We start from the raw sequence: 13,823 nt of genomic DNA on the forward strand, positions 1-13,823 counted from the left end.
CCACGACAGCCACGATGCCCGTCCAACATGACCAGTGTTTCGGTGACAAAGACACCGCTGATTACGAGCCCAAGAGACCACTACATTGTTGTTTCTTCCCGCCTAAAATTGTTTTTAACTGAAACATCTGACTAGGTTGCAGGGGAAGATCAGTGGGTTAAGTCGAACCCTCAGCAGTGGCGGTGGCAGCAACAAGGCCATTGGCCTTCATTTAAACCCTAAAGGGCGGTGCACCACTCACTATCCCGAGCAGTTCTATCTCCTCGATGATGACCACCGCGTGACCGGTTTCAACATCAACGCTTTTCAAATCAAACATGATTCAATTCTTATTATATATTCAAAAGGCTACTCGATTTTAAGAGTTTTTCTAGTTTCATTACTTGTATTGGAAGTGCAGGTGATAGGACCAAACGCTTGCTCAGTAACCCGAACGCGGGGTTACCTTGACATGAGTAGCTGTCGCTCGGTAACCAGAATCAGGCTCGTTTATTGGAACCGATCGGCGATGCCAACGTTAACCAACTTCGGCCGAGCGGCCTTACTTGTTACCAATAAGGAGTATTGGTAAATCTTGAAGAAATTTGTTTTGATGATGCTACAAGAAGTTTTAGTTGCAGAAGATATTAGAATTAGTTAAAAGCAAATTTGTAGAAATTAAATGTAGTAGGAAATTCTTGTAAAACTTGTAAACTTACATTTTTAACTACAATAATCGATTATGATGAAGCAATAATCGATTATCACAAGTCGTACTTGAATAAATCGATTATCACTTCATATAATCGATTATCACATTTTCGAAAACCTATAACGGACTTGAATAATCGATTATCACTTACAATAATCGATTATTCATGGCAGTTGAGAGTTGACCTTTGGCATTCAGTGTACTTGGCTATATATTTTGTTTTGGAGAAATTAGAAAAGAAAAGTTGAACAAAAAGCTTTTGAGAATACAGTGTGATCTGAGGAAGTTCCAAAAGTTTGTTCATTGCATTGCCTGGTCTTGTGAAAAGGAGAAGCTCACGCTTTGTGGGTCAAAGGTCGGAGCGGTTCTCTTCAAGTTGGCAAAGTTTCTGTTCTTTCGGTTCGTTCGTTCGAAGGAAGGTTTTATCTGTTTTCTGTTTCATTCACTCTATTGTAAACTTGTGAAACTATTTTTAGTGAAAACGTTAATCACTTTTTATAGTGATTAACAACTGGACGTAGATTCTTTTGAATCGAACCAGGATAAAAATTCTGTGTTGAATTTTCTTGCTCTCTATACTCTTTACTGTTCTATACACATCAACTGTTTGGAAATTTGTCTCTAAGTAAATTAAATTTCTAAAACTGACCATCTTATTAAGAGTTTGACTAAACACGCTTTCCGCTTTATAAGTTATTCCGCTGTGCAAAATTCTATAACGGTACCGATTGTTCCAACAATTGGTATCAGAGCTTGCTTTGATATTTTTTCAAATTTTTTTTCGAAAATGACCGGTCATCAAACTCAAGTATATGCCGAGGGTGCTTCCATCAACAGACCACCACTCTTTACTGGTGATAACTATGCATTCTGGAAAGTCAGAATGGAAATTTTTATGGGGTCTGTTGACAGAGGCATCTGGGAAGCTGTACTAAATGGTCCCTATATTCCAAAAAGAACTATTGATGGTGTAGAAGTAGAAAAACCGTACTTCAACTGGACTCCAGAGGAAAATAGAAGAGCTCAATTTGATATTAAGGCTCGCAACATTATTTCATCTGCTGTTGTACTTGATGAGTTTTATAGAATTTCAGTTTGTAAGACAGCACAAGAAATGTGGGAGGTTCTCAGAGTCACACATGAAGGAACAGAGGACGTGAAACATGCAAGGAAGAACACTCTCATTCAGGAGTATGAGATGTTCAGAATGCAACCTGGAGAAACAATTTCTGATGTCCAAAAGCGATTCATTCACATAGTGAACCACTTGACAGGGTTGGGTAAGACTTTTGACACTGATGAATTAAATGTAAAAATTTTGAAATCATTGGACAGGTCTTGGCAACCAAAAGTGACTGCCATCTCGGAGTCTCAAAACCTTACTCAGATGTCAACGGAGATTCTCTTTGGAAAGCTTCGTGAGCATGAGCTTGAGCTGAAAAGATTAACTACAGAAGAGGATCAAGGCAAAAGAAAGACACTTGCCTTCAAATCTGAAATCTCAAAAAGAAAAAGTTATAAGAGAATTGAGGATGATGATTCCGATAACGATGAAGAAAACATGAGTCTTATGATTAAGAAGTTTGCAAAATTTATGAAAGCAAAGGGAAAAGACAAATACCGTGAAGAAAGGAAAGGAAATCATGGATCTTCTTCAAGCATTAAATGTTATGGATGTGGAGAAAGAGGTCATGTGAAGACTGACTGTCCTAAAAATAAGAAAAGTGAAGAAAAGAAAGAAAGAAAGTTTCCAAAGAAGAAGAAAGCTTACATAGCTTGGGAAGAGAATGCTTCTAGTTCTTCAAGCTCAAGCGAATCAGATGAAGAAACAAATTTGTGCTTAATGGCAGACCTAGAAGATGCAGGAAGCCAAGTAAGTGATTCTAGCTTAGAGTCAAGTAATGAGTTTGACTTACAAAAGGCATTTCTTGATTTGTTAAATGAATCTGAAAAACTTAATGTTGCTCATAAAAAGCTAAAGAAAGAGCATAATGAATTGAAATTGAGATATGAAAAAGTTCTAGATGACGAAGTTGTTTTAAGAAACAAAGTTAGTAATTTGGAAACTAAATTATCTGAATCTGATACTATTGTACATCCTATTGAATGTCTATCATGTAAAAGTCATCTATTTGATATTGACATTCTTGAGCACTTACTTGCAAAGGCAACTAAGTCTAAATCATATGCCAAAACAAACTTTGAGAAAAGCAATGCAAGAAGTGGAAACACACATCTACACAAAAAATCTAAAGTGATAAGAACCCGTAGAGTTTGGGTAGAAAAAGGGACTTTTGTGAAAAATAAAGTGTATAAGGCTTGTTGTTTTTACTGCATGAAACTTGGTCACACCTCAAACAAATGCAGCATCAAACACTTTGGTGTTCCAAATGGTAAATATGCATGGGTTAAAACTGTAAAATGATGTATGTTGGCATAAACTAACCCCAAGGACCCATAATAAGATTGGGGACCTAAAGTCTTGCTCAAATTTGTTTTGTAGGAACTTATTAAGTCAAAGAAGTCACTGTGGTATCTTGACAGTGGTTGTTCAAGACACATGACCGGTGACAAGAAAAAGTTTATTTCTTTTGAGAAGAAGAAGCAAGGTTTTGTGACTTATGGAGATAACAACAAAGGTAGAATCATTGGAAATGGAGACATTGGAGGAGGAAACACATTGACTATAAAGGACGTATTATGTGTTGAAGGTCTCCAACATAATCTCCTAAGCATAAGTCAATTATGTGACAAGGGTCTCAAGGTAACTTTTGAACGTGATAGATGCACCGTATATTTTAAAGATTCTACTGAAATTGCTTTGCAAGGTGTTAGGCATAATAACATTTACTTGATTGATATTGAAAATGCATCTAGTCATAATATAACATGTTTAGTTGCTAAAGAGGAAAACCCTTGGCTATGGCATAAAAGAGCTGCACATATACATATGCAACATTTGAATAAATTGATTTCAAAAAATCTTGTGATTGGTTTGCCAAATTTAAAATTTGAGAAAAATAAACTTTGCTCTGCATGTCAAAAGGGAAAGCAAACCAAATCCTCATTCTCATCTAAAACCATGATTTCAACATCAAAACCTTTAGAACTTCTGCATATGGACTTGTTTGGTCCATCTAGAATTAAAAGTTTTGGTGGAAACTACTATGCTCTTGTGATTGTTGATGATTACACTAGATTTACTTGGACATTCTTCTTAACCCTTAAAAATGAAGCTTTTAAAGCATTCAAATCGTTTGCAAAACGTGTTCAAAATGAAAAGGAATTGAAAATCAAAACCTTGAGAAGTGATCACGGTGGTGAGTTTGAAAATGAATCTTTTGAAAAGTTTTGTGAAAAACATGGAATTGCTCATAATTTTTCTGCTCCAAGAACTCCCCAACAAAATGGTGTTGTTGAAAGGAAAAATAGGTCATTAGAAGAACTAGCTAGGACTCTTTTAAATGAATCAAATGTGCCAAAATACTTTTGGGCTGATGCAGTTAGTACTGCTTGTTACGTGTTGAACCGAATGCTAATTAGGCCTATTCTTAAGCTAACTCCCTATGAACTGTTTAACGGTAGAAAACCAAATGTATCTCATTTGAAAATCTTTGGATGTAAATGTTTTGTTTTGAATAATGGCAAAGATAATCTAGGCAAATTTGATGTTAAATCTGATGAGGCAATCTTCTTAGGATATTCTTTAACTAGCAAAGCATATAGGGTGTTTAATCGAAGAACCTTGACAATTGAAGAATCAATGCATGTTGTCTTTGATGAAATTGTGGACCTTGAGGTGAACCCTCTTGAGTCAAATAAACCAATTGCAGGTGATGAGGATTGTTTGAGGGAAGCTCTTGAAGAGATGTATCTAAATGAAAACTATCCACCAGAAACTCAAAATGAACATCAAGTAGTTGATCCTAAAAGCTATCAACAACCACGAGGACTTTCTCTGGACAACATCATCGGAGATATATTAAAAGGGGTAACTCCTAGACACAATCTTAATAATTTCTGCTTAACAGTAGCTTTTGTGTCTCAGGTAGAACCTAAGAACATAAAGGAAGCTCTTCAAGATGATAAATGGTGTGTTGCTATGCAAGAAGAACTTAATCAATCTGAAAGGAATGATGTTTGGGAACTCATTCCTAGACAAGATGATTTTCAAATCATTGGAACAAAGTGGGTGTTTAGAAACAAGCTTGATGAAGATGGAAACATCACAAAGAACAAAGCCAGGTTAGTTGCAAAGGGCTACTGTCAAGAGGAAGGTATCGACTATGATGAAACTTACGCTCCAGTAGCCAGGTTAGAAGCAATTAGATTATTACTTGCTTATGCCTCTTTGATGAAGTTTAAATTGTACCAAATGGATGTGAAAAGCGCATTTTTGAATGGTTTTATTAAAGAAGAGGTATATGTTAGTCAACCTCCTGGTTTTGAGGATTTTAAATATCCCAATCATGTTTATAAGTTAAAAAAAGCCTTGTATGGTCTTAAACAGGCACCTAGGTCTTGGTATGAAAGACTTAGTACCTTCTTGATTGAAAATGATTTCTCTAGAGGCAAGGTTGATTCCACCCTATTTATTAAGAAAGTAGGAAAACATATCTTGATTGTTCAAGTATACGTAGATGATATTATTTTTGGGTCTACAAATAATTCATTATGTGAAGGATTTGCACAAATAATGCAAGGTGAATTTGAGATGTCTATGATGGGTGAGCTTACCTTCTTCTTAGGGCTGCAAATAAAGCAAATAGATGGGGGGACTTTTGTCTCTCAAACTAAATATTGTAGAGAAGTACTTAAGAAGTTTGGTATGGATACTTGTAGAGAAGCCAACACACCTATGGCAACGTCTTGCTATTTAGATAAGGATGAATCTGGTGAAGGGGTAAATGAAACCATGTTTAGAGGAATGATAGGATCCTTACTGTATCTCACTGCTAGTAGACCAGACATTATGCAAAGTGTATGTGTGTGTGCTAGGTACCAAGCTAATCCTAAAGAATCTCATCTAATTGCTGTCAAAAGGATTTTGAAATACCTTAAAGGAACCACTTCTTTTGGACTCTGGTATCCATCTGATGCTTCACTTAGTTTAATAGGTTATTCTGATGCAGACTATGGTGGCTGTAAAATTGATAGGAAAAGTACTAGTGGCACTTGTCATTTTCTGGGTTGTTCTTTAGTGTCTTGGCATTCAAAGAAACAGGCTTGTGTAGCTTTATCTACTACTGAAGCTGAATACATTGCTGCTGGCAATTGTTGTGCCCAAATCTTATGGATGAAACAGCAACTGGAGGATTTTGATATCTTCCTTGATCACATTCCTTTGAAATGTGATAATACTAGTGCTATCAACCTAACTAAGAACCCCATAATGCACTCAAGAACTAATCACATTGAAATTAGACATCATTTCTTGAGAGATCACATTCAAAAGGGAGATTGCCAAATTGAATACATTGACACGATACATCAATTAGCTGATATCTTTACTAAAGCCCTGCCTAAAGATAGATTCTATGAGCTTAGAAGAGAGTTAGGGGTATTAGACATGTCTTAGACTCCACATTTATGGTTCTTTGCAAATTTTCGAAATATCAGCGTTAATAATCGCTTATCATCAGGTCATAATCGATTATTACAAACCTGGGATACATCCTCTACACTAATATAATCGATTATCTTACCCCATAATCGATTATGAATCTTCAAACTCATCCCTGGAAAATCATGAGCAAATAATCGATTATCTTCATACATAATCGATTATCGCACAATTTCTGGAAAGAGACAAATGAGCAGATAATCGATTATCACTTACGATAATCGATTATCACGCAAACAGTTTCGAAAATAAAGCCGTTGGAGCCTCCCATAACGGCTCCAAACGGCTATAAACGGCTAGTTTTTCCCTTCTTCTTATAAATAGGCCCCAATAATCGATTATTGGCCATCTCTTTGCTCCCAGAAACTGCTGAAATCAAAATCTCGAGCTTCAAATCTCTCCAATTTTACTCAATCTCTCAAACATCACTCCCTCAACCTTTCTCCATGGCAGATTCAAGGAGACATCGCCGCAGAACTGTTGGAGCATCCTCTTCCTCTCAACCACGTCCGGCAACTATTGATGGATGGATTTCAGATCAAGAGAAACATGCGGACTATGTTACTTCCTGGCAAGAGAGAAGAATCATGGCGGTAAAGTATATTCGCCTTGATTTTTTCCGTTTCTATGGATTTCAATTTCCAGAGCTTTTTAATGATCAAGGACTCTCAAATCTGGTGGAGCACAAAGGTTTCATTTATCCCGATCTCATCAGATTGTTCTATTTCAACATGAGATATCGAGATGGGATCATTTCCACTAAAGTCAAGGGTGTCCGCATAATTTTAGATGATGATGTGTGGACTAACGTTGCCCAACTACCCATCTGGGATGATGCTGTCAAAGTTCATCTCGGACTCCAAGATTTCGATCGATTATTGACTTTTCAGTCCTTCCTACGTCACCCTGAACAACAGACTAATCGAAGGCAATTGCTTGTTGGAGGTTTCAAGGTTGAAGAAAGGATGATTCACTACTTACTTGTCTGGATCTTATGTCCTAGAGCAACCAATCATGCTCAATGCTCTGAACAGGATCTACTTCTTCTGTATGGGATCCTAAATCACATACACATCGATTGGCCTGCTCTCATTGCTGATACTATGGTAAAAGCTAAGAAATCCCATTCTTATCACCTTCCTTATGCTCTTCTTATTTCTCGAATCTTGGAGTACAAAGGTGTCACTGTTGACGGAGAACTTGTCCAAGCCACTCAAGTTGTTGGCTCGGAAATTGGCGATACTACCTTTCGTCAGATGGGATTCATTACTAGAGGCAGAGTCCTTATTCACAAAGATGATGATCCTCCTGATGTAGATGAAGATGATGACATGGACACTCATATGGCTGACCCAGTAAGTGCCGCTGCTCCGTCTGATGCTGGACCATCCAACATACCCTCCTCTTCCTCAATTTCTATGGAAGAACATTTTGCAAGGTTATCTAAACAATTGGAGGATATGAGTCTTGCACAAAAGACTCACTTTGAGGCGATTTATGATTGGCAACGATCTGTTGATGAGCACATGGTTGATCAATTTCTTGATCTTGATGTTCGCCTATCTAACATCGAGACTCATCTCAACATTCAACCTCCCGCGAGATCTCCTATCCTGAGTTTTAGATATAGGTTCTCTGTTAGACTGTTTTGTTGTTTACTTGCCATTTCATCTATGTTATCATTCTGTTTGTTATGTGTCTTCTTACACTGTAATCTTTATTTTCATAAATAAAATGATCTCTTGATTATATGCATCCTTTAATTAATTGAGGGGGAGATCATATTTAGGGGGAGCCTTTAACATCTGTATTTTTTTGCTTCTGATCAAAAAGGGGGAGAAGAATAATACAAGGGGAGAAGTATAAATTATTACAGATATTGCTAACCTTGTTGTTGTTTGTTAGCTTGTATGTTTTGCAGGTAAGCCAAACTTGCTTTTAAAATTAAATTTTTTGATCATCATCAAAAAGGGGGAGATTGTTACCAATAAGGAGTATTGGTAAATCTTGAAGAAATTTGTTTTGATGATGCTACAAGAAGTTTTAGTTGCAGAAGATATTAGAATTAGTTAAAAGCAAATTTGTAGAAATTAAATGTAGTAGGAAATTCTTGTAAAACTTGTAAACTTACATTTTTAACTACAATAATCGATTATGATGAAGCAATAATCGATTATCACAAGTCGTACTTGAATAAATCGATTATCACTTCATATAATCGATTATCACATTTTCGAAAACCTATAACGGACTTGAATAATCGATTATCACTTACAATAATCGATTATTCATGGCAGTTGAGAGTTGACCTTTGGCATTCAGTGTACTTGGCTATATATTTTGTTTTGGAGAAATTAGAAAAGAAAAGTTGAACAAAAAGCTTTTGAGAATACAGTGTGATCTGAGGAAGTTCCAAAAGTTTGTTCATTGCATTGCCTGGTCTTGTGAAAAGGAGAAGCTCGTGCTTTGTGGGTCAAAGGTCGGAGCGGTTCTCTTCAAGTTGGCAAAGTTTCTGTTCTTCCGGTTCGTTCGTTCGAAGGAAGGTTTTATCTGTTTTCTGTTTCATTCACTCTATTGTAAACTTGTGAAACTATTTTTAGTGAAAACGTTAATCACTTTTTATAGTGATTAACAACTGGACGTAGATTCTTTTGAATCGAACCAGGATAAAAATTCTGTGTTGAATTTTCTTGCTCTCTATACTCTTTACTGTTCTATACACATCAACTGTTTGGAAATTTGTCTCTAAGTAAATTAAATTTCTAAAACTGACCATCTTATTAAGAGTTTGACTAAACACGCTTTCCGCTTTATAAGTTATTCCGCTGTGCAAAATTCTATAACGGTACCGATTGTTCCAACATTACTTGTGCGTGCGTCTCGCCTCAACATTTTGGCCGAACAGTCTTAGTTGATCGTGCGTCTCGCCTCAACGTCTTGCCCGAGCGGTAACGTCCGACCTCAACATTTTGGCCGAGCGGCCTTACTTGTGCGTGCGTCTCGCCTCAACATTTTGGCCGAACGGTCTTAGTTGATCGTGCGTCTCTCCTCAACATTTTGGCCGAACGGTCTTAGTTGATCGTGCGTCTCGCCTCAACGTTTTGCCCGAGCGGTAACGTCCGGCCTCAACATTTTGGCCGAGCGGTCACGTTAGGCCTCAACATTTTGGCCGAGCGGCCTTACTTGTGCGTGCGTCTCGCCTCAACATTTTGGCCGAACGGTCTTAGTTGATCGTGCGTCTCTCCTCAACATTTTTGACCGAACGGTCTCACTTGCTCGTTCGTTTCGCCTCAACATTTTGGCCGAGCGGTCACATCCGCCCTCATCATTCTGACCGAACGGTCTCACTTACTCGTTCGTCTGAAATAAGCACAAACTATCAAAGAATTGAAACCAAACAGGTTTTACTTACTTGGCCATCTGACGTAGCCAATCAAGTTAATGTCAAAATAACTTTCTGAGAGCCAAGAGCTAAAGAGCCAAGCTGATTCTCAACCGAGCACCGAACACCTTGCCTCTTCTTTAACATCTTCCTAGTGATGTTATACAATATAATCATTTTATTTTGCAGGTCTCAAGACAATAGGGCACTACAGCTATGACACATCCTCATGAATACTTCAAATGTCCAACCATAGATCGAATGGTCTACCAAAGACCGAACGGTCTAGCATATATTTTGATATTATCTTATAGGTCACAAGGCACTAAGGCACTAAGGCACTAAGGCAGTGGCACAAACATTCAATCGAAGACCGAACGGTCTCACTTGCTCGGTCAACTGGTCTCAACTCAAACTAAACTCAGCTACATTTTTTTAACCGTTCGAAATTCTAGTGTTGTTTTTCTTCGGTGCAGATAACAGGACTCTATACAAACTACTTGGCCAACCTTGAGCAACCGAGCGGGTGAGGCACTCTCTTGAGCAACCGAGCGGGTGAGGCAGTCTCTTCGTGAGCTCTCACCTTGGTCTTAGAGCACGCTCCTCGAGAGATTCTAAGACCTAAACCGAGCGGGTGAGGCAATCTCTTCGTGAGCTCTCACCTTGGTCTTAGAGCACGCTCCTCGAGAGCTTCTAAGACCTAAACCGAGCGGGTGAGGCAGTCTCTTCGTGAGCTCTCACCTTGGTCTTAGAGCACGCTCCTCGAGAGCTTCTAACACATGGTCAAATTTCGTTAAGTGGAAAGGAAGGCCGAGCAGAGGTCACTTCAAAACCCTACGCAAAAGTACTTTTGCTAGGGCTTGGGGGGCTCGTGTTACTACCGTCGGTAGGCAACCGACCGTGGCTTGTGGTATTACCGAGAGTAGGCGACCGACCACAGATTGTGTTATTACCGAGGGTAGACAACAGACTGTGGCTTGTGTTACTACCGAAGGAAGGCAATCGATCGGGTGAGCGCAAGGAAAGTAGATTGTAGACAACCGTTAAATGCTCATGAATGCATGGTTAATGGGATAACGGTCATTGTCGAGTATTTAAAGAGGGTATTGAAAGCCATTAAGAGGTAAATTAATGGATAATATTCCCTGTAATTGTATAAATAGAAGTCAAAGGGGAAGGTAAAGCCTCTGTTCAATTTTATAATTATAGACTTGTGATAGCCCATTCTGACTTGAGCGTCGGAGTGTTTGCTGTAGGTCAACCCTCTTTTATTGACTAAGGACGAGCGTAAGGAGCGGAGAGAAGAAGAACCGAACGCAGGAGTGAAGCGAGTGTTTCTGAACGGACGTAGGAGTTTCCCCGGTCTCATTCAGCAGAAACACGTATGATGACATGAATTAACTGTGCTATTGTATAACATGCTTTTTATATCTAGCTCACCCTTGCATTGTTTGTGTTGTGTGCTGTTTGGGTATGTTTCTTTGGCGATGATCATCCACTTGGATGGGAGCAGACGTTGTCGAGGAGATTCCTTTGGAGCAAGAGCTGGAGGTTACTGATGTCGCGGTGTAGTCTTCTTAAGAATTTCCTGATTGAACACTTGTAGTGTTAAATCCTTTCAACTGTTCAAGTTTAAATTCCAGTTTCTTTTATCTCTGGATGACTGTAATTTCACATTTAATTACACGTCATACTCCGACTGTTCTCTTTATTGGTATGTTGACGTCCATATTATGTAATATTGGTTATTATATAATCGGGATGTTACAGAGATAGTTTCTACAATCAAACAATATCACATCAACAACAGATATAAATTCGACATTGTTGAATCAATGCCTAACACATACCTTGTACGAGGTCTCGAATACCACAATGACTACCAATGGTGCTTGCAGGCAGGTTATAACAAAGCCCATCAATATTGGGAAATCAAGAACATCGATGAACCACATGCGTGTTTTTCAACCATACTATCTCAAGATCATACAAATCTTGACAATAATCACATTGTCGTCATCGTGTCAAATTCTTTGAGGACAAACCTTGTCCATCAAGATTTTGATTGTAAACATTAAAAATCAATTAGGATATTTTGTGTCATACATAAAAGCTTAGATGGCCAAACCAATGGTGACTAGGAAGATTCTTATAATCATCTGCCCAAGTGGTTACATGCGGTCAACGATGTAAATCCTGGTACAATTCTTCAATGCACTAGTTCTCCAATGAAGGTTGATGGACAACCTGATAACGATTGTTATGTTATGGAAAGAGTTTTATGGTCTTTCGGTCCTTGTATAGAAGGATTCAAATATTGTAAACTCATTCAAAGTAGATGGAACCATTCTAACGAACAAATATCATGAAACTTTGCTCACCGCGATCGCTCAAGATGGCAATAGAAATTTGTTTCCATTGGCATTTGCCATTGTAGAAGGTGAGACAAAGGATGCATTGATACAGTTTTTTCAACTACTTCAAGAACATGTTACCCCTCAACAAAATCTTTGCATCATCATTGACGGAGGGAAGTGTATCCTACCAGCCTTAAGATCAGAAGAAGTTGGTTGGGAAGACGATGGTATAAACTCTGTTTATTGCATACGTAATCTAGCTTCCAACTTCAATAACAAATATAAGAATTAGGAACTCAAACGAAAATTCATCAACTTAACTATTTAAATTAATTTTACTACCAATTTACAGTACACAAAAGTCTTGAAATTTTAATTTTATTATGTTGTTACAACTTACAAGGTGAAGCAACCCACTATGACAGCAAAACTTGTTGTAATGAGAGAAAAATTCCCCCAACAAGTAGCTTAGATAGATAAAGTTTCATTAAAAAAATGATCTCAAGCTTTTGATGTAGGCAGAATATATGGGCATATGACCACTAATCTTGTTGAGTGCATGAACTTTGTCCTAAAGGGAGCACGTTCATTACCAATTTATGATCTGATCAAAACAACATTTGAGAGGACACAATCATAGTTTATTGAACGAGGCTTAAAAGCAGATTACATGCTACAAGCAGGCCACCAATATTCAAAAGAAATCACTGACATTATTAAAAAAAAATCAACAACAATCTACATTTTGTCATGTTCATCAATACGATCGTGAAAATTCTGAATTTAATGTTCACGAAATTTCAACACCCCACCAATATCGCCCACATCCAATTTTGTATAATGTCAGGCTAAAGGAATGGTGGTGTGATTGTGGTCACTTCCAAGCTACTCACCTCCCATGTCATCATGTTATTGTCATTTGTGCATATTCTCATTTACCACTAACTTAATATATCAATTCAGTTTATAGTCTTTACAATATTTACAAGGCATATGAAGTACAATTTCACTCCATCTAAAATGAAGATTATTGGTCTGCGTATATTGGTCTAAACTTCATACAAAATCCTCAAATGTGACATAAGGCAAAAGGAAGACCGACTACAACTAGAATCCATAATGAGATAGATCAATCCACCTTAGATCAACCAAAAAAATGTTCTTACTGTCGCAACAAAGGTCATCATAGCGAAACATGTTCATATCATCAATAATCTTTTCATTAATCTTACCTTTTTGTAATCCCTTCATCAATTAATAAAATAGTGTCACTATTGTTTATGAATTTTGTTTTAGGGTTTTAATTTGTTTTAAGACTAAATTAATGATCATTTAAATTTGTTTATTGTCTAAAACAATGATTTAATCAACATTCAAAGAATGAAATTAAAATAATTAAAGAATAACAAAATAGATATGGTGAATAAGTTTCTCAGTGTAATCAAGAACCATAAACAACATACATGGTGAAAAACAAAAAAAAAAACTCGTTTTAACACAAAATGCCTTTAGTAATCGATTATCACGGGCCTGTAATTGATTACCAGAGTCAATTTTTCTATTACACAGCCTTGGTAAACGATTACCAAAGAGTTTATCTCGATTTACACTTCTTATAATCGATTAGAGAAGGTGTGTAATCAATTAAAGAAGGTGTGTAATCAATTACAGGTGAACTCGTGTCCTCCGGCATGACTTTGGCACTGTGTAATCGATTACACAACGTGATAATCCATTACCAAAGTCTAAAAAAATTTTGGGGATGCACAA

Source organism: Vigna angularis, chromosome 1 (assembly GCF_016808095.1).
Source record: "Vigna angularis cultivar LongXiaoDou No.4 chromosome 1, ASM1680809v1, whole genome shotgun sequence".
NCBI lineage: Eukaryota > Viridiplantae > Streptophyta > Magnoliopsida > Fabales > Fabaceae > Vigna > Vigna angularis.